At 38.9% G+C, this 27,941-nt stretch overlaps 1 pseudogene; it reads left to right on the forward strand.

Moving 5' to 3' along the window:
• The first annotated feature begins 2,796 nt into the window (after positions 1-2,796).
• LOC128662850 (tetraspanin-3-like) lies at positions 2,797-3,436 on the forward strand (annotated as a pseudogene).
• Positions 3,437-27,941: the final 24,505 nt, after the last annotated feature.

The following is a 27,941-nucleotide window of genomic DNA, read 5'->3' on the forward strand; positions in this document are numbered from 1 at the left end:
ATGAAATAAATACACAACATATTATAGCTAACTTCCTTTTTTTTTGTGAAAAATCTATGTGCACAATGCTTAAGCCATGTAATACAAGTCTCAGTCTCCACTTCACATCAATTTTGACGCAACACTTTTCGCACCAATTATGATGCAAACTCTTAAAAAACACACACACTAGTACTTTTTTCAACCACTTTTGATTGGAATATGCATAATCACATGGTTTATGACATCAGCCAATCTGATTAAAATATACATTTTAAACTATCACTAACGAATCAAATTGCTCGATACTTGTGTCATTAATAGCTCATCAGAACTTGTAAGTGCCATTTGTTACATTGTGCATTATACTTTGAAAGTATGTATATGTGAAATTAGTATTTAAGATAAACATTGATGCTGACATTAGGACACACAGTTTAATATTTTAGACAATGATTTGAAAAATCGATTGATGTTTGATTCAATATAATCTTAAAATGATAGCTCAAAGTGATAGCCAACCTAACATTAAACTGTCGTGATTCAGATACAGCAGAAATTAAAATCACCTCTTTACTGTCATGCTTATTTTCAGTGTATTTCTTCCTTCTCTTGAATTACTTTTTCAGTAAGAAATGTCATCTTATATGACAGCCCATTTTATAACACCTGTGTAGGGGTGGTTTTCAAAATTAGATTGCAATCAGGAGGGGTTACACAGGTACAGAGAGAAAACTGGGCCAGCTCTTAAAATATCCATTGCTTGCAAATAAATACATATGATTCCCTGATGACATGCTATATTCGCAATTACTCCTGCTCAGAATAATAATAAATGTAAACTATATTCATATAGTGGTATAAATAAACACAGAGATATGATAGACAACATTGTTTAGAACAAAAAAGGAACTTAGGAAAATAAAAATATGTTTGCAAAAGACTTCTGTCATAACACACATATATATACAAGTATATGCAAATATATATGTACAAATTCTAGCATTAATAATCATATATAAAAAAAACATGAGATAAAATCATATCATGACTTCTAGAAATACAAATACACATTAATTAATGTGAAAGTATCATATAACAGATTTTTTTGTATAACAAATAAATATAAAAATAACTTTTTATGAGTTATTGTTTGTTGAGGTATAAATCTATCTATTTCTTGGACATTAACAGATGAAAAATAAAAGATTAGATTTAGAGAAATGTGCTTGTTCATGGACAGTAATGAAATGGTATAAATAAAGTTGGGAAAAACCCAAATAACCTTGTCATCGATGACTGTTAGTTAACAACAGTCCGATGCTCATCGCTCCGTACTTGATGAGCGTGTTTTTGACGGATTTTTGATAAATAAGGGGATCGTATGTGGATCCGCATCAGTGATGTCTGGCGAGTATATTGACGCCGGCGAATGCACTGAGATTGACGCTTTGATAAATTTACCCCATTGCATCAATTTTTAATTGCGCATAAATTCTAATTTCCCTATTTTATTTCCTTATTAGTACAGTTACCCTACAGTCTTCATAGTTCCATTCTACTGCCACTCCTAATGCAAATGGCACTGTCTTGCTCTCATAACCTTTGCAGTGCTCTGTCTATCAAATGTATTATTTTTTATTAAATAACATATAAAATAGCAGGAGCTCTTCTATTATTTACAACATTGTTTCTCAACCACGGTCCTCAAGTACTCCCAAAATGCCAGGTTTTTATTATAGCTGAATCAGTGCAAAGGTGAAATAATCAGCTTATAGGTGAGCACAGGTTAGTAACCATGGCTACTAATCCGCTGATTACTTCACCTGTGCTCTAGTTCAGCTATAATGAAAACCTGGCCTGTTGGGGTTCTTGAGGACCGCAGTTGAGAAACACTGACTTACAGAGCCAACTTGTATATCTTTAGGGAAGCAATTCATATTTCTCTGACCTCTGGTCATTTAGCTTAGTGCACTACGGGATATGCGTCTCCTCTTTAATCTCTATAATCAAATGGCTCTTTCACTGAATTTTATGTAAGGTTTTTATACATATAAATAGTAGGAAGTGTTTCTCGACTTATGGAGCTAATATTTATATATCCAGGGAAGCAGTCTCATTACTTTGACCTCTGGTCATTTAACTTAGCAGACACCAGTATACAGCATATGTGCATATCCTTAATCTTTGCAGCCTCTGCCAGTCTGCACACTCAAACCAATATTTTGGCCAGTGGTCTTTTTTACAATGCTACAATGTTACAGCTTCAGTATAACTACTTGAGTCCGATACTGCAACTCATGTTCCTGAATTTAGTTCCTAACATCAAACAAGACACAATAAAATGTCATTATTCACACTAAACATAATTAAAAATAAAAAAAACTTTCCAGTTTACCTGGGTTATCAAAGTTCTTACTCTTTTGTTAAAACTTGGCTTCTTTCCATAAGAGCATACTGACATAGGCCTGGGATCATGTACATGTATGAAGCACTATATGGCAGCAGAGTTTGCAACAATGTTTGTTAGCATTTTATATTTATATATAAAACTCTCAAAAGATGTGCATTCAACAAAAGATAACAAGATAAACAGTTAATAAGATAATAGAATTAAACTGCACATTACACTGCAATGGGACTCTGTGCAGACAGCACATCTCTGGTGTACTTTGGATTCTAGGTGCTCCTGTTTTGGCTACTACAGGGGCATCCTTTCAAGGAAGTTGGACTCTTTCCTTCCCCCCAAACAGAGGTTGATTTATGCTGCTGCCTCTTGCTTACACATTTCTGAAAGTGCAGCTGCCACTATTGCATATGCAGCAAATGTTTTTAGTATCCACTTTCAGGACCTATAAGCCTTTAGTCCATCATGGGGACCTCGTCCTACCTTGCTGTTTGGCTTTGACAGGAGGAGTCTTCCTTGTGATTAATGGCTAATTGGGTTGCACATCTCCAAGAATAGTTCTTGCTGCCTGTAAGGAACTTTTATGTATGTAATTGTGATTGTGATCTGCTTGGAGGCATCTGCTGCAATTCTCACATTTCTTTATATTCACAAGATGGACTACGAGTTTAATCCATTGATTGGTATATTCAGACATTATAATGGCAGTTACTCTGATGGTGCTGTCAACAAAACTTAAAAAGTGCTGTGGCTTAAATATTTAAACTGACTGGGAAATCACTTCATGGTACTAAAACAATTCAAGTGTACCAAAGACTTGTTGTAACAAGACATTAACATAGTGCACTGGAGACATCTCCCTTCCACATCAGTTAGATCAAGAGGGCTGCTTTGTAACGCAACATCATAAGATCAGCTTCCACATGACAAATTTGGTCATGTATTGGCATCATATGTTTTAAGGCTCTTGCAGCTATTAATGATGGCGTTCTGATGAAACAAAATCCATTTCAAGACTTTCAAATTCTTGATTCAGGAACATTTGCATAATTTTTTTAAACAATGATTTAAAGTTTGTAATAAACCACACACAAAAAAGAGATTTTGCAGCACTTTTTAATTTAATTATTGCATGTTTAATTATTTTAAATTATAATCTGTATTTTTGTATTATTTTAGATACATTTTAAAAATAATTTAAGTTTTGATTTTCTTACTAATGCTTGTTTCCTATAAATGGGAGGTATGTTAATAATCAATACAGTTGGAATAACTTTGTGTGTTTTGTTTTATTTTTTAAAGGGAAGCCATGTATATACAGTAAAGGGATGTTTTTTGTAATGTTCAAACATCATCGACTGTTGTGTTACTATGGAAAACCAACCCTCATTGAATGGAGGAAAGAAGAGAACACAAAAATCTATCTAGGCATCATGCATCATATTTTCAAAATTAAGCACAGCATTACAAAAGATCTGTATAAAAAATAAGGGCCAGATTACTAGTGGAGTGCAAAATTGTTCTTTTGCCAGTAAAATATTTGTGCTCCACTCATAATACCAGCTAACGCAATTGTGCGCTGGTATTTGAAGTGGCCCACAATGCAAACATGACCTCACATTCACATGCATAGAAGCTTTGCCCTCAATAGAGAGTGCTTCCATATGTTCCAATAGGAGCCTCGTTCTCATGTCATGAGACAAGACATGAGAACCTAGCACAGTAAAGGGGGTAAATCATGCAGCAATGGACAACAGATCTTAGATATATCTGTATATGAATATATACATATATATATATATATATATATATATATATATATATATATATATATATATATATATATATATATATATGTGTGTGTGTTTATATGTGTATATACACATATTAACACATAAATATATATGTGTGCAAGCATATACATTAAGATTTACATGGAAAACACAGTTTCCATAGACCCCAATGTAAAAGCACTTTTAAGTGCTGTTTTTTTTCTAACACCCTACACCCGCTGACTTTAACCCCTAAAAACTTCCCCTTGCAGTTATTTTTTATTAAATACTTTATTTTGGGTCCAATTAGGACACTTTTGAAAAATTAACCAGAGATCTGATCTCTGGTTAATTTTCAGAGTGCTAATTGCTACCGCAAACTCGCAGTAGCAATAACCAGCCACTTGTAATTACTGGTTATATATCTCATGTCCATAGATGGGCAAATTTGCCCGTTTACAGGCACACGATAAAAAAACACTTCTGAGAAATGTTAGCAGATGTTTTTAAATGCAAGCGCACACTGTTTACCTGCACATCACAGATATAATAGATACGCTATCAGAGAATATTTAATAACTTGCAAAAATGCTTCTAGTTGAATTAAAATATATTACAATTAACTGCTGTACAATATAATGCAGCATTTTCCCATAACCAATGGGTTTATTAGACAATGTCTGAGTTGCCAGGGAACATGGAAAAATAAACAGATGTAGGAAGGTGTCAGTGGTCAACACAAGTTTTGTGCCTCCTTCAAAGAAAAGATTAAGCATATTTGATTGGTGTAAACATATTTATGCGTATAAATTTATGTTTTTTTTCCTCATTGTATCCATAGGACATTATTTATGTCTATATCTGTTTATGTAACTTCATTTTAATTACCCTTATTGATTATATTATGGCATGTTCTTGTAAATAATACCATTTATTTGTCAATACTTTGTAATCATTATACATTCACAGATAGTGTATCCATCATATCACAGTGCTTATTAATAAATACGCGCCCAGTATTATTTTTTTTTTAAATATATTTTTTTATTGAGGTTTCAACAAAATACATAAATCATATTAGCCACAACTCAACACTGCAGTGAACAATTAGGTTATATAACAAGATGGAGGAATAAATCTCCAAGAGCAAACAATATGGATCGACAGTATATGTATCAAAGGCGACATATTGGCACACATTAACATGAGAAATCAATTTTCAATCTATGCTGCAGGGTGAACTTAAGCAAATAGATTGTGCACCATAAACAAAGTTACAGAGTAAGATTATGAACAATATGTTACACAATATTGAGTTGTATTATTTGTGACCTCATTTTTTAAAATATAATAGGTTATGGTAGCTATAGCTCAGATATAATGAAAATTATCAGAAATAATGGAAAAGGCTTACATATTAGCAGATCAATGAGGACTCATCATGTGATTTCTAAGGAACAATAGTTAATATACGGTTTCCTCATAAAAGGTTTAATTTGTGTGGATAGTGAGCTTAGCTAGTGAGCAGGATATGGGAGAGGGGATGCAGCGTGCAAGAGCCGCTCAAAATAAGGTAAGGGGGGAGGATAAGGATGGGGATGGGGGGGGCGGAGTTAGTTACAGTGTTACACTAATGGCTATGTTTAGGCCTCTGGGGTATTTTAGTTACGTTATAAGTAGGGCTAAAGAGCTATGTTTTTATTGAAACAACTAGTGGATAAGCATATGTGATAAACCTATGGGTAAGTCTATAAAGAGTCCTAGTCTGCAAAGTGATAGCTAATGTCTCCATACCAGTTGATTTAGATATCATAGCTTCAGGAACAAAAGTGCAGTCTTAGATATTATAGTATGGTTTCCATAAAGATAATAGGGTTCCATCTAACATTATGCTTGCAGCTAAGGTTCTAAATGCTTTACACTTGAGGCATAACATTGTAATGTTATAGTATAATGTAAATTAGCATAAAAGGGGTTCAACAAAACCTCTTCAGATATCTAGAACATCGTTATCTCGTATGAGCTGGGAGCTAGCAGAGAAAACAGTGGTATAACATCAACATGAGAAGTGTGGCAAAATTATTTGAAGTGAATAAGTCAGCAAATGTCATCTGGTAAATGGTATGGGATAAACAATGTAAACAGTGAGCTATGCGGTATCAGTCTATGAACACATGTATAATGACAAGACCGCAATGAAATAAAGAGATACAGATATACACATAGATATCATGCTTCTTTACTTCAGTGTCATAAAATGAGCAATCAGGGTTTTATCTAGCAGGTCAATATTTATAGTAAAAGGATTAGGAAATGGAGTATTAATCTCCTACTTAATTGAGACTTGTAGTGCAGTACAGTATATAAAAACAAAGGATAAGTGCATAGAACAGCAAACTTTATAAACCACATCAAAAACTTAACTATTAAGTGGATAGTCCCACTAGTGAAAAAAAAACCTTAAGAAAAACTTTGACAATGTAAGTTTGTGGCTTAGGAGGGATTTATAAATGCAACAGTCACCCAATGCCAACGGCTATGAATCCCCCTTGACAGGGAGCAATCGTCACAAACTTGACTATACTCAGGAACAAAGAAGGTAGGGTGATGTGTACCTCCATGTGAGCGTGTCCGGCATATCTGTTGAGGTACATTCTATCTGCAGACATATAGTAGGCATGTGAGACTCGTGGAGAGCCGAGTAAAGCATATGTTATCCAGACGGGCAGCAGCATGTTGTTCCGGACCTACCAGGGTACTATTATGCCACCACAGTGCTTTTCCATTAGTAAGGGTTTCCTCCGCACTCATGGGCTGTGTAGGTAAGTCACTACTTTCTTCCTCGTCCTCTGTTGTTCTGCAGTACTGGCGACTTCTTGTCTGACTCTCTGGGCCACCGGGTTAACGGGGCTGTATTCAGGCATCGGGCTTTCCAATAGTTGGAGGAGGTGGTGTTTCATGCTGCTAAAATGGTAATCGAGCAGCAATTGCACACCGGCCTCCCATCTGTCCACCATATGCGTAGGACCTGCGGCTGTCAGAGCGTGTATTTCGTCCCTCAGGGACATGATGAATGTGCGCTGTGTGTACAAATCCGCTCCGTCTTTCTTAAAGGGTATTTTAAAGACCCCCTTGCTTTCGGCTACTTCACGAGCCGGGTGGATAGGCTTGGAATCTGTCTCAGCAGGTACTGAGTATTACCCGACATTCAGGTTCTCCACGAGAACAAACATGGCTGCCCTTAGTATCGCGGGTCAGTCGGGCAGATAGAAGAGTGATAAAAGTGACAAAAGTGTCTGCCAAAATTGTCTTGCTGCTAGTCCTTGCAGTGAACAGGCTCCATAACCTCCAGGGTTACTAAATCAAGCAGTTAGAGAAGTCTGAGCGGCCGCAAAATTAATTTTTATGGCCAAAGTTTCAGGAGCTATTGTGATGTGCGACCGCTCAGTCCCTCAGCAGGCTCCACCCCACGCCCAGTATTATTTATGTAATCACTCAGAGGGTCAGATTTTGTAAAGCTTTCTGGGCTAGTAAAATTCTATAAGAACTCTCTCCCCTAATTCTATAAATGTAGTTTTTACCTTGAGAATTGTTTGTCTTGCAAAGTGGTGTTCCCTGCTTTTAAGTATGTGAGATTGATGCATACATTACAATAGGACAAAAGGACACATAATAAATCGCAATTTAAAAATTGTATAAAGCGAATAAAGGGCTTGTTGAAATAAAATTATACAGTAAAAAATGTTATTGCTTAAAATAAAGTGACATAAAACAAGTTGGGATAGAGACAATAAATAATAAACCTTTTTGAAAGTTTCAGATAGAATGTGACTGATTACATATATTGTCGTACTCTGTATACTGTGTTATCACCTAAGGAGTTTTCCTTCTTTAGTTCACAAGGATACAGCTCACAGTGGATTACCTAAGACTTTAAGTTTTCTGTCTGAGCTGGAGCGGACTGTTATCTTTTGTATATTTATGAAATTTATTTTATGATATTGTTTGTATTTTGTATATATTTTTTTTAATGATATTTTTGTATCAATTTTGTATCAATTTTGCATCTGGCATTAAATGTTTTTGTATGTGATTTGTTTTTATGTGATCTACAGTTATTATATTGTATCTATGTTTTATATGTTAATTAAGTAAAGCAATTGCTATTTTTTATTGATTTCCATTGATCACCATTCCCCCTCACATCCAGTCTTTAACATTTATTTGCACAATCAAGTATTGTTTTTTTCTTTTTTTGGAAAACAGTTAACCACAGCTCTGAGATTGTTTGATAAAACGATTGTGATAAACGATTGTAATAAAGTTAGCGCAATTGTTTGCGCCTAATTTCTAATCTAGCCCAAAATATTTTACTAAATACCGGATAGTGCAGCAAACAAATATATTGAAAAACAAATGTTTATCTGTATCCTCAACCCCCTATTTAAAGGGACATGAAACCCAAATTTTTTCTTTCATGATTTAGAAAGAGCAAGCAGTTTTAAACAACTTTCTAATTTACTTCTATTATCTAATTTGCTTCATTCTCTTGATATTCTTAGCTGAAAAGCATATCTAGATAGGCTCAGTTGCTGCTGATTGGTTGCTGCACATAGATGCCTCCTGTGATTGGCTCTCCCATGTGCATTGCTCTTTCTTCAACAAAGGATATCTAAAAAAATGAAGCAAATTAGATAATAGAAGTAAATTAGAAAGTTGTTTAAAATTGTATTCTCTATCTGAATCATGAAAGAAAAAAATTGTGGGGGGCGGAGCCGACTGCCGACATGGACGGTCGCAACTAAACTGAGCTCCGTGTTAAGTGAAGCTAGGGAGCACCTATAAAGTATGGCAAGCTAAGAGAAACATACTCAAACCTGCTCCGTTATACAGCACGTCTGCCAGTGGCACAATTTAAGCGATATTTGGGACTCAGCATCGGCCCTAAGATCAAGCCTACAGAAACCAACGGAAAGTTCCGGCATCAGCCAGTCTGGGCCTTAAAACAACGACTACCGGGCGGATCGCTGTAGATGAGACCCTCATTGAGGTAATTAAGCACTCACCGCACCGAACATAACATACTATTTAGACGCTGAGATACCCAGAAAAGCATACGGCAACAGATAAGCCACCACTGCAGGCCTCATTATACGAAGTGCGCAGGACGCACAAACAACAGAGGAGCATAATCGCATATTCACATTTGCCTAAAATAAAGCATCATAACATTTGCTAGCCGCATTACTAGTGAGGGCTAACTGAGCTTGCGACTTACAAGCTCTCCTAACGAACTTCACATTCTGTAGAGCCTAAAGGCCAAAAACGCCAATAACCCCGCATGCAGTACTGCTGGTACTACATTACGTACCTTGCCCACACGCCACAAACATCTAATCTCCTTTAACTATAACTGACAGCTTCAGAAATCAGCCCACATGGCAGCCAGAAGACAAGTAAAAGGGGATAAAATGCCGAAAACTCCTTCTAACACGGTGTCCAAACTTAACACTTATTTTAAGGCACTAAGCCCATCACAAGGCCCAGACACAGATTCTGAGCAAGATTCCACCACGAATGTAAACTCTGCTGAGATTCCGGAAAGCCATAATGCTCCACTTACTAAAGCAGACATCAATTCTTTACCAACTAAGGAAGACTTCACCGCACTGATTCAACATGTGGGGAAAATTCTAAAGGACGGACTTGCAGAAGTCAAAAAAGAAATAGCAGAGCTTGGAGAAAGAATGGAATACTTAGAGGAGCAGGCTAATGACACTAATAACACTATAGATGAACACTCCCGATGCCTCTCCATTCATGACATCCAACTACAACAGCTTAAAAGCCAGCTTGAAGACCTGGATAACAGAGGAAGGAGGCAAAATCTGCGAATCAGAGGAGTGCCAGAGAGCATTACAGGAGAGCATATACCTCAATACCTGCAGAATTTGTTCAAGTTCCTGACAAACGACTCCACTTCCTTACCTCTTCAATTAGATAGGGCCCACAGGGCCTTGAGTCCTAGACCAAAAGATTCGGAGCCTCCCAGAGACATTGTTTTAAAATTCCACAAATACCAGGACAAGGAGCTGATAGCCCAAGCAGCCAGGAAAATCTCCCCTATCACTTTTGAGGGGAAGCAGATTCAGATATATGCAGACTTAAGCCCGGTTACCCTTGCCAACAGAAGAGAGGCAAAATACTTAACAGAACATTTACGTGACCATGCCATCCAATACCGGTGGGGTTACCCATTTAGTATTAGAGTTAATAAAGACAACAAAATAATCACATATAAAGATCCAGGAGACTTGGAGGAGTTTTGCACAGCTCTACGCATACCAACCCCTCATATGCCAAGATGCAACAACAAGAATCCACTACCCATGGATGATTCCCACCCACCTCAACCCCAACGCTCACAATGGCAGAGGGTTAACAGAAAGAGACAGAGAATTCCACCCACACCTTCTTCCTCTCTCATGAAAGACACTTGAAGGAGTACAAGCAACATACTGGAGAGTACTTTTAGAGCTCTGTGAGACAATTTTTTGAGTGACTTTAGTGTGACCTCTTAGGTTATATTGAAGTTATTACTAATTATAGTTTTAATTGGCTACATTATTTACAGGTTGATTAGTTGAATAAGTACCCTTTATTTACCCCATTAGGAGGTTTGCATATCTACTATATGAAGAAATATAGTATACCCTAGGGTAAATGTACAGAAAATAGGCTATACCATCTATTATATGAATGTTTCAAACACTCCCTAGCTAAACTGTTTTCGGTTTCATGTTCATTTTCCCCCATACAGCCAGGGCGCTCTACAGCCTGGCTCAATGTTTGTTTCTTGTTTCTTATTTCTTGTTAGTCATTGTTTTGTCTATTATGTTTGTTACTGCATGTACAATAATGATTTTTGTCATCACAGATACAGAAGTTAGCTTATGCCACTCAGTCCGGGTCTGCCATGTACACAGAAAGAATAACACTGATAGGGTTCAAAAGAACTCTGCGCCTCACGATATAACTCACAGGCCCTCTCATGACGCTCCTGACCACCTTATCCCCTCAACAGGACTACTCTGCTCTTATATAAGGTACCCTTTATTCCATCTCAAGCTCCTCTTCAACGCTTCATCACTTACCAACATTAAACATGTCCTTACACCAACTTAAACTTTTATCACAAAATTGCAGGGGCCTTAACTCACCCACTAAGAGGTCAATTGCCTTAAACCACTTTAGGAAGCATGAAGGAGACATAGTCTTCGTTCAGGAGACCCATTTTTTGGGGCGAGACCCCCCAAGATTTTCGTCCCCAGATTACCCTGTAGGGTTTTTTAACTCCCATCCCCTAAAGAAAGTATCAGGGGTAGGCATCCTATTCCATAAAAACACTCATTTCCAACTTAATAATAAATTTGAAGATCCAGAGGGGAGAATCCTAATCCTTACAGGACTTCTCTTCAACACGCAGGTAACCCTTGTGTGCTTGTATGCCCCTAACACAGGCCAGCTTAAATTCCTAAGAAGAGCCAGCAATAAAATCTTAGAACTACAATCAGGTGCGGTGGTGGTAGGGGGTGACTTAAACGTGTTACTAAACCTAAAGATGGATAGTTCCTCCAACAAAAAGACTTGTAGTAACTACAACCCTCAAAGTATAACCGACTGCCTACGAGAAAACACCTTAGTTGATATCTGGAGACTGCAACATCCACAGAAAAAAGAATTCACACATTACTCACATACACAGAGATCCTTTTCAAGGATTGACTATTTTCTAGTAGATCACAATACCATGACATTAGCATCACATACAGAATTCTATACGGCTGCATGGACAGATCACTCGACGATTAGTCTAGAACTAGACTGGATAAATAAACCTTTACGACACACTGTATGGAGACTAGATGACTCATTATTACACGATCCAGATTTAGTCACAAAACTTAAACAAACAATAGAAGAATATTTTAGTCACAATACTAATTCTGTAGACAACATTAGCACGTTATGGGAAGCCCATAAAGCAGTGGTTAGGGGCAGCTTTATACAGCTCAGCGCCAGGAAAAGAAGGGCCCAAAACTTAGAATACACTAACCTCACTCGACATTTGCAACTTGCAGAGAGCACGCATAAACTTAACCCCGGCAGCGACACAACGCTAGATAACCTAACGGCTGCTAGGAGTGCAGTCAACAACTATTTACAAAGAGCTGCCCATAAAAGAGCCCTCGCCCTTAAAAAAGTATATTTTCACGGAGGCAACAGATCTGGCCCCTTGTTAGCTAGAGCCCTACGCAAGAAAGCTTCAACGAACCATATATATTCTATTAAAGATACAGATGGACGTACAATCCATGATAGCCCAAATATTGCTGAAACTTTTAGGAAATATTATGAACATATTTATAACTTATCGACTTCTACACCTCCCCCGAATAAGCAAGATATAATAGCCTACTTAGATTCGATATCAGTCCCCTCGCTCTCCGAAGAACAAAAGCAGAGCCTAGATTCACCGATTACTGCACATGAAATTCTGAAAGCCATATCAGACCTACCAGCAGGGAAAAGCCCTGGACCGGACGGCCTTACAAATAAATATTATAAAACATTCAAAGATCTACTAGTCGCACCCCTCTTGTCCCTGTTTCACACTTTAGATGAGGAAGGATATCTTCCAATGCTAATGAAAGAAGCACATATATCAGTAATCCCTAAAGCAGGAAAAGATCAAGATTCCCCACCGAATTTTAGGCCCTTTTCGCTTTTAAATACTGATCTTAAAATCCTAGCCAAAATTATAGCATCACGCATAAACCCGATCTTACCAACACTTATACACGCTGACCAGACGGGGTTTGTGGGGGGGAGAGAGGCAAGGGACAATACTATCAGGGCACTACAGCTGATGGAATACGCAAAAGCCAACAACATTAAAACGGTCTTCCTATCCACAGATGCCGAAAAGGCTTTTGACCGCCTAAATTGGGACTTTCTTTTCTCCACATTGCAAAAATTCGGGTTTGGGACCACAATAATCAATAGAATTGGGGCACTGTACCTCTCACCAACTGCAAAAGTTAGGATAAACGGCCTCCTTTCAGATACCCTTAACATTAGTAATGGGACAAGACAGGGTTGCCCTCTTTCCCCCATATTGTTTGTCCTCAGCATTGAAATGTTGGCAGCACGTATTAGAGAAAACGAGCAAATAGTAGGGATACCTTTAGGGGGCAACAATTACAAAGTGTCACTTTATGCAGACGATGTCCTCTTGTCTCTCGCCTCTCCACTTACCTCTCTGGAAGCAGTCACAAGCGAATTTAAAAAGTTTGGAGACCTCTCCTACTTTTCTGTAAACTACACCAAATCTGAATTGATGAATATTAATCTCCCTAAAGCTGAGCTAGATATACTTGTAAGCCGGACTCCCTATAAATTACAAACCGCTGCATTAAAATACCTAGGAACCCATCTTACTCCAAATCACAGACTATTATTCCAACTTAACTATTCAAACTTACTCAAGTCCACACAAACAGAACTAAATTTGTGGTCCAAAAAACCCTTCTCCTGGTGGGGCAGAATCCAGACGCTAAAGATGACCACGTTACCCAGAATCCTATATATTATGCAGGCAGTTCCTATTAAGATACCCACTCCGTTCCTTTGTAGACTCCAGACCATCCTAAACAAATATGTATGGGGCTCAGTTAGACCAAGAGTTAGCAAAACAACACTGTACAGGCAGCAGGGAGAGGGTGGATTGGGACTCCCCTGTCTAGACGTCTACTATAAGGCGATTAGTCTCCAGAGAATACTCGACTGGCACAGGAACTCTATGACCAAAGCCTGGGTGTCTATAGATTCACATATTCTACAAATCCCGAACGCTGGAACCCTATGTTGGCTTCCTCCATCCTATAGAAGTGACACAAAAAGCATATACCCCCTCTACAGTAGCCTTTTTGAAAACTGGAACAGAATCATTAAAACCCATCCTCACATTTCCACCTATAGATCCCCTATGTCGCCTATGTCTCCAAATGCTGAGTTTCTGGGAGGTTTAGATTTCACAAAGCCCACATCATCACACCTAGAAGTAGGATACACAATTCCTCTACATAAACTGTTGACAGGCAAAAGAGTGAAATCGCGCCAAGACCTACAACAATACCTGAACGGGGCATTTTCTAGTTGGCTTAAACACAAACAACTAACACACCTACTGGACACATCTGAACACAGTCCGGACTGGACTAGACCATTCACACCCTTTGAAACAAGCTGCATGACTCATAATACACTTAGACACCCCCTATCACTAGCCAAGTCCCTCTTACTGGCTCAGCACACAACAGACTTACCGACTTTTACAAACAAATGGCATTTAGAACTGAAAACTGAATTAGACAGGCAGACATGGAAACACATCTTCCGCTACACCAAAATTTCATCTACCTCAACAAAGATGATAGAACTGAATTATAGAGTTTTATCAAGATGGTACCTGACACCCACTAGGTTAAAAAGTATATACCCCACCACCTCAGACAAATGCTGGAGGGGTTGTGAGCAAAAAGGAACAATGCTACACATGTGGTGGGACTGTCCCGTTATACACCCCTTCTGGCTTCACGTGGAATCCCTGATACAAATTATTCTTAACTCCCCCTTTCAACTCACTCCTACCATAGCAATACTGAATCTATTGCCTAGGAAAGTAGACTATTTACGCCAACGTCTGTTGCAATTCATCATCAATTCGGCTAAAACACTAATTGCTAGAAAGTGGAAGAGTTAAGCAGCCCCCACATGGAAGGAACTATTAGCTCACACTGATGACACATTAGTACTGGAAGAATACGGCTTCTTCAAAACCCAAAGACTTGACACTTTTTTAGACATTAAATTCCTTTGGGACTCCACCAAACCTGTGTTTATGGCTCAGACCTGAGACAAACCAATGTGGCAGGATAGAAGGAAATGTTTTGCTTTATACTGTATTATTTTTTCCTCTTAGCTTAATTTTAATTTCCTGGATGGCAATGGGAGGACCTCAACTCCAAAAGGACTAAAAACAAACTTATGACAATTTCGTTTACTGAAACAAAAATGCTGTAACAGACACGTTATTGTAGTGTTTTCTGTATTGTTTGGTTCGATTGTTTAAAACACCAATAAAAATGATTTACCAAAGAAAAAAAAGAAAAAAATTGTGTTTAGTGTCCCTTTAAGGTCAATTTGTGCTACTCATGATTAGCTTTTTTTTTTAAAGCTTTTCTATAGTCACACTACTGCAGTATATATCAAACTTTCCTGATACAGATAAATAGTTTAATTTAAAAAAAAATACAAATGCACTTATCAAATGTAAAAAAAACACAAACAACACAACTTTACTTATGTTATCAAATGTAAAACTCATGAAATGAATGGCAAGATTTTTTTAAAGGGTTATCTAAAAATCATTAGAAACCTGGGTTTCCGTATGAATTTTAAAAATGGCTTTTCATGTAGCATAAACACATTCAAAGAGCTCTTCTAACAGACTGGAACAGAGCTCAAAATTGTTATAGACCATGAAAGGAACAATTTTGACATAAAGGTATATATTTACTCAAATATTTTATTTCCCATTTGGAAAAGAAGCAGTTAAACATGATTATATATGTATTTATTGTTTTAATATATAACAAAAAAATATGTTTAAAGTGATACTAACAGATGAGCATGATTGTAAACGTAATCTACTGCTAGTTGGTTTACATATGAAACTCTGAAAGAAAAAAAAAGATGTATTTAACTCAGGAACATCCTTTTTATAAAAAAAAAACATCATAACACAATTTGAATCATTCTCCTTTGATCACAAATTCACTGGAAGGGTGAGAAGTCACAGAAAATATATATATATATATTTTCAGCATATGTTAACTTTAATTTGCTTCTAGTTTAGCACACATACAGTGTCTTTTCTGTCAGTGTAATAATGCAAAGAATATTTAGAGACAAACTTACATTTTTATATTGTAATGAATGTGTCTCTCCTTTACATATCTGCATAGTGAAATAAATAGCTCTCAAGCAGGAATTTGCCTTTCTACATTTTGAGGGCTCTCACAGTACTGACGAGACTTATTAGATAATCTCGTCAGAGAGGAGAGCTTAGATCATCAGGCCCTTAGTCAGAATAAAAAACATTTTTGCGTATCATATTCATATGAAGTCTTTTAACTTGAAAAGTATAAATGAAATAAATAGCTCTGAATACTTAATCATATCATGACACAAGTCACTTCCAGCAGTTTAATTTCTTCCACCTAGCAATCTTTGAGTTATTAACTACTTGTCCACAGTTTATTACACTTGGCAGCATTAAGTGTGTTCATTTGCAAGGAAAGAACATTGCATATTATTAATGCCTGGTTTAATGCTTCAAAAAAGGTGAACAAATATGTGTAAAAAAAAAACACAACCGGAATAAGCAGACACATTATCCAACCTGAAGTATTTCTTTTTTTATTATTATTAATTTATGCATGATAATTTTCTTCACTATCCACTTATTATAGTTTATTATTAAAATCATTTTTCCCTTAAAACATATCTCTATGGAGAGTTTATTTACATAAATTAAATTACGTATCTAAAGTAATACATTTTGTGCACCTAACTAGACATTTTTAAAGACTCATTAAACACCTCTTGTTTTTGTGTAAAAAATATGTTTTGTTCCATGTTCCCTAGAGAGGCCAACAAGCAAAATCTAGCCTAGGTTTTACATTGCTGCAAATTGCATAACACTACTGTATTTTATTTACCGCATTTGCAGGACACATAATTTGCTTTTTGGCCTCCTAGGGAGCGAGACACAAGCAACATTTTTACACAACAAGAGGTGTCTACAGTACTTTTAAGTAAATTATAAGTTATCAGAAGCTGATAAAAAATTTGCACTTTTAACCCTCTCAGTTAAAAAGCTAACACAATGAAATCCTTAATTACAAAACAGGAAAAGTAATATACTGATCCTCTATTTCCTCTTTTGTGTTCATACGTTGTTTTGCTTCCTTACATATCTATTTTCATTTGTAGATACATTTTGGTGATACTATTAATCCATTTTCATTTTTTTTTCTTTAAAATTATAATTTTTAATAATATAAGTAAAAAATGCTATATCTTGGTATCTTCAAAAACAGTATTAAAATAAATGGCATTTAGCATGGCTCAAGGGCTGTTACTTTAAATCTCTAACGGCTAGATTATGAGTCTTGCGTTAGCCTTAAAAAGCAGCATTGAGAGGTGCCAACGCTGCTTTTTAACGCCCGCTGGTATTACGAGTCAGGCAGGTACAGGTTTACCGCTCACTTTTCTTCCGCGACTCGAGCTTACCGCAAATCCCCTTACGTCAATTGCGTATCCTATATTTTTAATGGGATTTGCCTAATGCCGGTATTACGAGTCTTCGAAGAAGTGAGCGGTACAGCCTCTCCTGTCAAGACTCCTACCGCATTTAAAAGTCAGTAGTTAAGAGTTTTATGGGCTAACGCCGTAACATAAAACTCTTAACTAAAGTGCTAAAAAGTACACTAACACCCATAAACTACCTATTAACCCCTAAACCGAGCCCCCCCCACTTCACCAACACTTAAATAAAGTTTTTAACCCCTAATCTGCCGACCGGACATCGCCGCCACTGTAATAAATATATTAACCCTAATCCGCTGCACTCCCACCTCGCAAACACTAGTTAAATTTTATTAACCCCTAATCTGCCATCCCTAACATCGCCGACACCTATATACATTTATTAACCCCTAATCTGCCACCCCCAACATCGCCGCTACTATATTACATTTATTAACCCCTAAACCTAAGTCTAACACCCACCTAACTTAAATATAATTGAAATAAATCTAAATAAAATTACTACAATTCACTAAATTAATCTTATTTAAAACTAAATACAACTAATAACTACCTAGTTAAAATAAGTACAAATTTACTTGTAAAATAAATCCTAACCTAAATTACAATTACACCTAACACTACACTATCATTAAATTAATGTACTAAATTACCTACAATTAAATACAATTAAATTAAATAAACTAAAGTACAAAAAAAACACTAAATTACAGAAAATAAAAAAATAATTAAAAAAAAATTTAAACTAATTACACCTACTCTAATCCCCCTAATAAAATAAAAAGCCCTCCAAAATAATAAAATTCCCTACCCTATACTAAATTACAAATAGCCCTTAAAAGGGCCTTTTGCGGGCATTGCCCTAAAGTAATCAGCTCTTTTACCTGTAAAAAAAAATACAATACCCCCCAACATTAAAACCCACCACCCACACACCCAACCCTACTCTAAAACCCACCCAATTCCCCCTTAATAAAACCTAACACTACCCCCTTGAAGATCACCCTACCTTAAGACGTCTTCACCCAGCCGGGCACAAGTGGACCTCCAGAGGGGCAGAAGTCTTCGTCTGATCCGGGCAGAAGAGGTCCTACAAGCGGCAGAAGTCTTCACCCAGATGGCATCTTCTATCTTCATCCATCCGGAGTGGAGCGGGTCCATCTTCAATCCAGCCGACGTGGAGCATCCTCTTCAAACAAAGTCCAGGCGAAGAATGAAGGTTCCTTTGAATGACGTCATCCAAGATGGATTGGCTGATAGGATTCTATCAGCCAATCAGAATTAAGGTAGGAAAAATCCTATTGGCTGATCCAATCAGCCAATAGGATTGAACTTCAATCCTATTGGCTGATTGGATCAGCCAATAGGATTTTTCCTACCTCAATTCCGATTGGCTTATAGAATCCTATCAACCAATCTGAATTCAAGGGACGTCATCTTGGATGACGTCATTTAAAGGAAACTTCATTCTTCACCTGGACTTTGTTTGAAGAGGATGCTCCGCATCGGCTAGATTGAAGATGGACCTGCTCCGCTCCGAATGGATGAAGATAGAAGATACCACCTGGATGAAAACTTCTTCCCGTCTGGAGGTCCTCTTCTGCCCAGATCGGATGAAGACTTCGGCCCCTCTGGAGGTCCACTTGTGACCGGCTGGGTGAAGATGTCTCAAGGTAGGGTGATCTTCAAGGGGTTAGTTTTAGGTTTTATTAAGGGGGGATTGGGTGGGTTTTAGAGTAGGGTTGGGTGTGTGGGTGGTAGGTTTTAATGTTGGGGGGGTATTGTATTTTTTTTACAGGTGAAAGAGCTGATTACTTTGGGGCAATGCCCCGCAAAAGGCCCTTTTAAGGGCTATTTGTAATTTACTATAGGGTAGGGAATTTTATTATTTTGGGGCCTTTTTATTTTATTAGGGGGATTAGAGTAGGTGTAATTAGTTTAAAAAAATTGTAATCATTTTTTTATTTTCTGTAATTTAGTGTTTGTTGTTTTTCGTACTTTAGGTTATTTAATTTAATTGTAGTTAATTGTAGTTAGTTTATGTAATTAATTTAATGATAGTGTAGTGTTAGGTGTAATTGTAATTTAGGTTAGGATTTATTTTACAGGTAAATTTGTACTTATTTTAACTAGGTAGCTATTAAATAGTTAATAACTATTTAATAACTATTCTACCTAGTTAAAATAAATACAAAGTTGCCTGTAAAATAAATATAAATCCTAAACTAGCTACAATGTAACTATTAGTAATATTGTAGCTAGCTTAGGGTTCATTTTATAGGTAAGTATTTAGTTTTAAATAGGAATTATTTAGTGAATTGTAGTAATTTTATTTAGATTTATTTAAATTATATTTAAATTAGGGGGGTGTTAGGTTTAGGGTTAGACTTTAGTTTAGGGGTTAATAACTTTAATGTAGTTGCGGCGACGTTGGCGGCAGCAGATTAGGGTTTAATAAGTGTAGGTAGGTTGCAGCAACATTGGGGGGCAGAGTAGGAGTTAATAAATATAATGTAGGGTTCGGCGATGTTGGGGGCAGCAGATTAGGGGTTCATAGGGATAATGTAGGTGGCGGCGGTGTCCGGAGTGGCAGAGTAGGGGTTAATAATTATAATGTAGGTGGCGACGATGTTGAGGGCGGCAGATTAGGGGTTAATACGTGTAAGATTAGGGGTGTTTAGACTCAGGGTTCATGTTAGGGTGTTAGGTGTAGACATAATATTCCTTTCCCCATAGGAATCAATGGGGCTGCGTTAGGAGCTGAACGCTGCTTTTTTGCAGGTGTTTTTTTTCAGCCGGCTCAGCCCCATTGTTTTCTATGGGGAAATCGTGCACAAGCACGTTTAGCCAGCTTGCCGCTACCGTAAGCAACGCTGGTATTGAGGTAAGATGTGGAGCTAAATTTTGCTCTACACTCACCTTTTTTGAGGCTAACACCGGGTTTAAAAAGATCTGTAAAACCAGCGTTGTCTTAAGGTAGCGTTAAAAAAAAAGGCTCATTAGCAACGAACCCCTGTTACCGCAAAACTCGTAATCTCAGTGTAAGTGTGCAGAGTAGAAATGCTGGAGAATTAATTTCCTTGTGCATTCTTTCTATTCAGGGTTGAAATCAAAGTTTACCCAGTGGGGACTTCTTGAAGATGGAATACAGTGTTTTGGCTATTTAAAGCTGTTCAGTCATTTTTAAATGTGCACGCCAAGTAGCTATGAATAAATCATGTGCTGTAATTTACATTTACAGAAGATGATTAATATGCAAATAATGAGAAATGAGGGCTGATTCTTTTTTATTTCAACATACATTAAAATTATGATTAGTGTAAATCTGTATTGTTTCAGTCATGTAAGATAAAGATAACATATTTATAAAATAACTGAAAGCATAAGAAAATGTTTGCTATTTCTGTTTCTAAACTAAATATTAACTTCTCAGATAAAAAAAAAATATGAAAACATTGATTTTTGATGCAGAAAAAAATAGTAAAACTGTTGCCGAGGGTGTTAGATTGGCTTGTACAGTTATTTTATTCAGACTGTATTCTATGCTTTCTAGTAGATCTCTGTCTTATTGGCAGTTTACCTGTTACTTTTCTTTTGATTTTTTGCAATATTTTGTACTAGTACTAAAGCCCGTGTACACGGGCCATTTTTTGCAGTACAGTGGTTCCACCCCTTGCACTCTCCCCCCTCTCTTTTGCTCTCTCTTCCCCCCTCTCTTTTGCTTTCTCTCCCCCCCTCTCCTTTGCTTTCTCTCTCCCCTCTTTTGCTCTCTCTCTCGCCTCTTTTGCTCTCTCTCTCCCCTCTTTGGCTCTCTCCCTCCTTTCTTTTGCTCTCTCTCCCCCCTCTTTTGTTCTCTCCCCCCTCTTTTGTTCTCTCCCGCCTCTTTGGCTCTCTCCCCCCCCCTTCTTTGGCTCTCCTCCCCCCTCTTTGGCTCTCTCCCCTCTTTTGCTCTCTCTCCTCTTTGGCTCTCTCTCTCTCCCCTTTGGCTCTCCCCCCCCCCCCTTTGGCTTCCCCCCCCCCCTTTGGCTCTCTCCCCCCCTTTGGCTCCCCCCCCCTTTGGCTCTCTCCCCCCCCCCCTCTTTGGCTCCCCCCCCCTCTTTGGCTCTGCCCCCCCCCCTCTTTGGCTCTCTCTCCCCCCTCTTTGTCTCTCTCCCCTCTTTTGCTCTCCTCTTTGGCTCTCTTTCCTCTTTGGTTCTCTCTCTCCCCCCTCTTTGGCTCTCCCCCCCCCCCTTTATCTCTCTCCCCCCCCTTTGGCTCTCTCCCCCCCTCTTTGGCTCTCTCCCCCCCCTCTTTGGCTCTCTCCCCCTGCTCTTTGGCTCTCCTCCCCCTCTTTGGCTCTCTCTCCCCCCTCTTTGGCTCTCTCTCCCCCCTCTTTGGCTCTCTCTCCTTTTTGGCTCTTTTTCCTCTTTGGCTCTCTCTCTCTCCCCCCTCTTTGGCTCTCCCCTCCCCTTCTCTTTGGCTCTCCCCCCCCTCCCCCCCTTCTCTTTGGCTCTCCCCCCCTCCCCCTTCTCTTTGGCTCTCCCCCCCCTTCTCTTTGGCTCTCCCCCCCCTTCTCTTTGGCTCTCCCCCCCTTCTCTTTGGCTCCCCCCTTCTCTTTGGCTCTCCCCCCCTTCTCTTTGGCTCCCCCCTTCTCTTTGGCTCTCCCCCCCTTCTCTTTGATTCTCCCCCCCTTCTCTTTGGCTCCCCCCCTTCTCTTTGGCTCTCCCCCCTTCTCTTTGGCTCTCCCCCCCCTTCTATTTGGCTCCCCCCCCTTCTCTTTGGCTCTCCCCCCTTCTCTTTGGCTCCCCCCCCTTCTCTTTGGCTTCCCCCCCCCTTCTCTTTGGCTCTCCCCCCCCCTTCTCTTTGGCTCTCCCCCCCCTTCTCTTTGGCTCTCCCCCCTTCTCTTTGGCTCTCCCCCCCCTTCTCTTTGACTCTCCCCCCCTTCTCTTTGGCTCTCCCCCCCCCCTTCTCTTTGGCTCTCCCCCCTTCTCTTCGGCTCCCCCCCCTTCTCTTTGGCTCTCCCCCCCCTTCTCTTTGGCTCTTCCCCCCCCCTTCTCTTTGGCTCTCCCCCCCTTCTCTTTGGCTCTCTCCCCCCCCTTCTCTTTGGCTCCCCCCCCTTCTCTTTGGCTCTCCCCCCCCTTCTCTTTGGCTCTCCCCCCACCCTTCTCTTTGGCTCCCCCCCCTTCACTTTGGCTCTCCCCCCCTTCTCTTTGGCTCTCCCCCCCCTTCTCTTTGGCTCTCCCCCCCCCCTTCTCTTGTGCTCACTCCCCCCCCTTGGCTCTCCCACCCCTTTGGCTCTCCCCCCCCTTTGGCTCTCTCCCCCCCTCTTTGGCCCTTCTCCCCCCCTCTCCTGCTCCCTCTCTGGCTCTGTCTTCAAATCGCGGGACCCCGCCCAGCCACGCCCCATCGCGGTGACACCCGCCCGGCCATGCCCCTCGCGATGCCCGGCCACACCCCTCGTGACGTCCGGCCACGCCCCCGTCGCAACGCTCCCGTCGGCCACAAACAGCTGTGAGGTCTGGGGAGCGCGTGGCCGCTTCTCACGCAGCAGACCTCACAGCTGTTGAGTAGCTTACCTCGCTCTCCCCAGACCTCACAGCTGTTTGTGTACCTCGCGCTCCCTATCTCAAGGCCAAGTGTGTTTGTCTCTACTGCGCATGACAGCTTCGGACAAACACACTTGGCCTTTTATAATATAGGATTCTTTTTTTTTCAAATAGTTTTTTTATTGAAGTTAAAGTGTAAAATAACAAACAAGCTTCGCCCTGAAGCCAAAATTACATCAGAATAAATAATACATTGTCTATAACATGACGTTATTCGAAAAAGAGAAACAAGATATACATGTAACAATGGAATTACACATCAAATCGTAATCTGAAGATAGACAATAAATTTTAGGCGAGGTGGAATATAACTTCATTTTCTTTTATATTACAAGTAAATGATCCCCACTGTACAATAGTAAATGAACAATAGAGAATCAGAGATAAAGATATCAAACTGTGGAGCAGTATCTTATGCATCAGCCACTCTTGGGCTGAGATATACAGGAGGGGAAAATATTCAGCGGGTAAGCACCGCTATGCACATAGGGGAAGGGGAGGGGGGGGGCGGAGATTTATATGAATATGCAGAGATTAAAATTTAAAGTTTAAGGCATATGCTAGGAGCTTAGGAATGACCAAGTGGAGGGGTCCTGAATCTGTCTAGGGAAGATTATATCTATTATAAAGCAGGTTGGGGTATGCTCTGATGCTAAGCTTCCCCTCTATTGATACGATTGTACCCAACTTAGGAGTCTAGAACCATCATATAACTGGTTGCTGGAGGTACAAAAAAAATAAATAGACCATAACACATGACAAACAGTCAATATATAATCCTGGCATGAAGTGAAAGTTATAATGAAGCAAGGTGACAATTATAAACCCTGTTGGGGACCATCAAGATACACTTAGAATCTTCAGCAGACATTGTGCATTCTTATGCTTCAATCAATATAACCAAAATCAAGAAACCTAAGAGTTAGGAGTAGAAAAGAACCGCTAAACTTAACTCTAATACGAAAGCATCCCTATGTGTATAAACTACTATCAATAAGAGCAGGATAAGATCTAGGGATATGCTAGAGGCACTATTTACAGATGACTATACAGCAGGCGTCCAAGTCATAAGAAAGGCACAGACAGTTCAAAAAATTATGAACACAACGTATTTGTATAATTATAATGGCATAGAAGCCCAGTTATAGTGGGCAAATTAAACTCAGTTAATGATGAATTGCCAATAATATGCATTGTGTGAAAAGCTGAACTTCATTGCCTTTTTTTTTTTTTTTCCAAAGCATATAATTGGGTCTAGGAAGCCCTCTACTGGAGGACTTATGATATACATAAGGTGATAAGGGTATATAACCTCTTTGCTATAAATACCATGAGTACAAACAAAAGTAGATTCAATTTATCAACCCCTACCAAGTGCTAGCATATCTACCCACAACAGGATTATGTATTCTAAGTTATAGCAGGAATCCACAAGCAGTTTCTCATGAATAGAATATATACAGTTTGGAAGTAATAGACATTAGAGGGGAATGCTAGTTATCATACACTGTGAATGTGCCCCAGGACACCCTTTTTAGAATATATACATAAACCAGAGCTAGAAACAAAAACTAGCAAACAGAAACAGTGCCCAAGTTAAAAACATATAGTTAGTTAGTTACTAAATTTAAAAAGGAGTAAGAAAAAATTACTGCCCAACAACTGCTTAATAGCAGCAGTGATAGAGCAATATTATAGGAATGTTGTAAGCTTGGTCATATGCAGGTTAATTATATGCCCCTCTTCTGAAGAGTCAGCCAAGCAAGAGAAAATACCTAGGTATTTAACAAAAACGTATAAAGCATCGTATTATGCAAGCAAACCACCTTCTACAAACAAATGCTAAGTAACAGATCAACATATATGAACTTTAATTTTTAGTAATAAAGTCTCTGAGGATTGAAATCTTCTTGGTGTAAATAACATAACTTAACAGACCGCTAATGTGGAGTCCCTCTTTAATGTGTTGGATTCAGATCGTAGATCGTCATTATAGGGAATAACAGCAAAGAGGCAATAACACAGAGAGCATAATAATACTAGGGATATATGATGTACTAGTCAGTCAATGCAGACCACGTATCAAACAAAGAGAAGAGTCAAGATCTGTTCTTGTGGGGCTGGGGAGATCTACCCCACACCTATTTTCACCATCTTTAGTAAGAGCTCACAAGAAATTATTTCCGGGATCTGAGGAGACACTCTAGCAGATCCTGTGTAGCAAAGCAACAGCGCTATCAGACTCAAGCCACTAATTTCCATGCTCCGCCGATACAGCTTGTCCTCTTGTGCGCTAGTGGTGTCTGTTACTCCAGTGTACGGAGCAAAGCTTCCAGCCTCCCCACACTTATAGATAGGCGTATATTCGGTATTTATCTGAGGAGTCGTGGGTCCCAAGGGTCCGGGACTCTGCTGCGGTCCCAGCATGCCTTTCTCGCCTAGTATGAACTCGGCATCTGAAGGAGGATCTCCTAATGGGGCAGCCAGCACCGCGCTGGTCCGCTGCGAGTCAGATATAGCACTCAACTGATGTGTGGTGTTCCATTCTAATATCTGCGGCCCCATGTTCTGAACTGCAGGCATACATCGCTCCACAGAAGCTAGGGCTGGGTCTGTACGGCAAAGTAATAAGACCGGAATAGGCCTGTCAATCACACAGAAAGCTTCCTCCGTAGGTAGTTCAATCTGAAGCGGAGCCATAACGGCTTTCAGCTCGGATAGGAGGGACATCTGATGGAGGTCCATAGTGCGAGACAATTCTCGCAAGGCAATTAGGATCTGTATGTCCATAGTAGTGGTAGTAATATTTCTCTATCTGCTTTAATGTTGCGTATGCACTCGCCGCAGAGGCTTCAGTTAGGAGGTAGGCCTCAATACTAGCAGTGTTACTTTTAGGCACTGTCTCAGTCCTAAGATAGGCAATCCACGTTGTAGACCCCTTTAGAAGCAAAATGTGAAAATTCAGAGATTCTCAAGTTGTCCAAAAGCTAATTGTAGAAGTTAAGTTCCAGGAGCTCTGCCATGATGCTACTTGCTGCTTTGGCGGTTAACTCCGCCCCCCAATATTTTGTATTCTATCAATATTTTATCTGAAAGAAAGGTGCTAAACTAACCCAAACAAATAATTGTTAGTATATGTCACGTTTATCTATAATTTGTGAATGCAACAGTAAACTGCATAAAGAGACATTAAAGGACATTAAATAGTGTAGAATTGCAGGATGAATACATGCATAATAAAAATACAATGAAATAGTAATGAATATGCTGTACTGTACTGTAAATATAACATGAGCAGTAGATTTATTTCTGGCACATTTTAAAATGTCTTTCCATTTCCCTGTGTCCATATCACATGACAGCCATCAGCAAATCACAGACTCATATTTGTAAACACAGTGAATTCTTGCATGCTTATTAGGAGCTAGTGCCTCAGAAAATGTACACATAAAAAAGTCTGTGCACAATTTGATAATGGAAGTTAATTGGTGTAGTCTCAATTTCCTTTTTAATATATTTCATGGTTGTGATACTTAACAATAGCCTTGTGCATTCAATTTTTTACAAATGTGATTTTGTAACAAAAATACGGATATTAATTTTGCTTTCCCAAAAACAAATATACGAATGAAGGCACAAACTAAATTTACAGAACATTCATTCATTTCCTTTAAATTACCTTTAGGTATTAAATACTTACCTCTGCAAGGGAACTGTGCAAATGCTGGCATTTCTGCACAGAGCCCCTAGCCGTGCTAATAGGAAGCTTAGCATGGCAGATCCTAGAGCCGGAAACAATTCACACTTGTACGTAACAATTGTGCAAACAGCACTAGCCCTGCCGCCACTCTTCTCCTGTAACAAAACTGTATCCCAAAAGTGTAATAAAGTCAGTTCTGACCAAGTACAATCACACAAAATATATTAACTGTGTATAGAAGATTGATGCTGTATGTTTGTGCAGAGGAATGCAAAAGGTAATGGCGGTATGAAGAAAATTCACTCACATATCTTCTATTGGCAATGTCGTCATACTCCTTCGGCCGCAAAACCTGTATTAGGATAACACCTTACCTGTGTTTTACTCGCGTTTACTAGCCTGCATTAAAGAAGAATGTCCTTTAGCACAGGCCCTGTGACCTGCTGCACTGATGGTAAACTTTCCCGCTTGTATAAACAGATCCGGAATGTTAGCGATTTTTTTTAGTTTAATTCATCAGTTGTAATGAAGATGTACAATCAGTGCTAGTGCTGAATGGCAAGATGGCTGATTGCAGAACAGTTTAAACCATTAGCTCAAAAATAAATTAGTTTTATAGTGGTTAAGTTATAAGGCATCTTTATTACAACTGATAAATTAAACTCCATTTAAAATATCTCTAACTTTCCAGATCTGTTTATACAAACGGGAAAGTTTACGATCACTTTAAGACTGAAGCTACTTAACTATGATTTCAGAACCTCTCACGTGAACCTGAAATGCTTGGGTCCCAAAGCAGCATTTTCAATATATAATATGAGGTTCCAACTATGGGCTAGATTACAAGTGGCACGCTAATTTAGTACTTTAGCTTGTATTACAAGTTGAAAGCAAAAAAAAAAAATTGTGACAAAGCTAATGAAAGGAGATATAATGACCACGTTAGCTTATTCTCCCCATAGATGTCAATGGATAGTGCAGGAGAAAAAGCCTAACAGTTATCGCTTGCGCAGTAAACCGACACCATATTAAACCCACAGCGC

Source organism: Bombina bombina, chromosome 1, assembly GCF_027579735.1.
Source record: "Bombina bombina isolate aBomBom1 chromosome 1, aBomBom1.pri, whole genome shotgun sequence".
In the NCBI taxonomy this organism is placed as follows: Eukaryota; Metazoa; Chordata; class Amphibia; order Anura; family Bombinatoridae; genus Bombina; species Bombina bombina.